The sequence below is a fragment of the Carlito syrichta genome, unplaced genomic scaffold, assembly GCF_000164805.1.
Source record: "Carlito syrichta isolate Samal-C Ts95f unplaced genomic scaffold, Tarsius_syrichta-2.0.1 Scaffold315646, whole genome shotgun sequence".
In the NCBI taxonomy this organism is placed as follows: domain Eukaryota; kingdom Metazoa; phylum Chordata; class Mammalia; order Primates; family Tarsiidae; genus Carlito; species Carlito syrichta.
In genome coordinates, this window is record NW_007259742.1 from 88588 (window position 1) to 90119 (window position 1532).

The window sequence follows — 1532 nt, forward strand, 5'->3', positions numbered from 1 at the left end:
TGAGACTTCAACTCAAAAAAAAAAAAAATGTATTGTAGAGACAAGGTCTTGCCAAGTTGCCCAGGCTGGTCTCCTACCCTTGGGCTCTGACGATTCTCGCCTCTGCCTCCCAAAGTGCTGGGATTACAGGCATGAGCCTCCACACCCAGCTGGACTGCCTGTCTGCCTGCCTTCCTTCTTTTCTCCCTTCCTTCCTTTTCTTCCTTCCCTTCCTCCCTCCCTTCCTTTTTTCTTTTCTTTTCTCCTTTCTTTCTTTTGGCAGGATCTTGCTCTGTCATCCAGGCTGGAGTGCAGTGTTTTGTTCATAGCTCACTCCACACTCCAACTCCTGTGCTTAAGCAATCCTAATGTCTCAGCCTCCTAAACAGCTAGGACTATATCTGCCCACCTCTACACCTGGCTAATTATTTAAATTGTTTGTGGAAATGGGGTCTTGCTATATTGCCCAGGCTGGCCTTGAACTCCTTGGCCTCCAGAAGTTTATAGATATGAGCCACTGTGTTCGACCCTACATTTCTTTCCTTTTTTTTTTTTTCTTTTTTTGAGTCGGAGTCTCACTCTCACCCAGACTGGAGTGCATTGGCACAATCACAGCCACCCCATTGTCGACCGGCTGGGCTCCAGCGATCCTTCCGCCTCAGCCTTCCAAACAGCACAAACTGTTGGCACACACTACCTTACCTGGCTAATTTTTTATTTATTATACCGACAAGGTCTTACCAAGTGGCCAGCACTGGTCTTGAACCCACGGGCACAGGCAGTCCACTGGCCTCGGCCTCCCAGAGTGCTGGGATTACAGGCTGAGCCACAAGTCTGGCCGGCCCTGTATTTCTTATTTTTAGGCCTCAAAGACATTGCTACATATAAATTAGTTCATATTTCATACCCTTTTTAAAAGTTGTTTTTTTAAAGATATTGTAGTTGTATTTTCATCTTACAAGTTTTTGAGTTGGAGTCTCACTGTCACCCAGGCTGGAGTGCATGGCCACCGCAGCTTCGACCTGCTAGACTCAGGCGATCCTTCTGCATCAGCCTTTCAAGTAGTTGGAAATATAGGTGCACATCACCACATTTGGCTAATTCTTTGATTTATTGTAGAGATGAGTCCTCACCCACTTGCCCTGGCTGGTCTTGAACCCCTGGACTCAGGCAATCCTCTCGCCTCCACCTCCCAAAGTGCTGGGATTAAAGTCATAAGCCAACACGCCTAGCTCCATTTTAATTCAGTATGCTTTTAACAGACATCTCTTGGTTTACCAGATCTATTTACCTTTGAGTTTCTCTTCTTTAACTGCTCTGCTTCTTACTGAAAGAAAGGATGTCAGCCTTTTAAAAAATCAGTGCCAAGCCGGGCTCGGTAGCTCAGTCTGTAATCCTGCATCTTGGGAGGCTGAGGTGAGTGGATTGCCTGAGCCCGCAGGTTTGAGGCCCGCCTGGGCAACTTGGTGAGACTTTATTTCTACAATAAATAAAAAAAAATTAGCCAAGTGTGGTAGCACGCACCTGTAGTTCCAGCTACTTGGAAGGCTGAG

At 46.6% G+C, this 1532-nt stretch overlaps 1 protein-coding gene across 4 annotated transcripts in view; it reads left to right on the forward strand.

Moving 5' to 3' along the window:
• Positions 1–1532, forward strand: part of CCAR1 (cell division cycle and apoptosis regulator 1) — a 69629-nt gene that overhangs the window by 34072 nt on the left and 34025 nt on the right. The gene's annotated exons all lie outside the window — the stretch shown is intronic.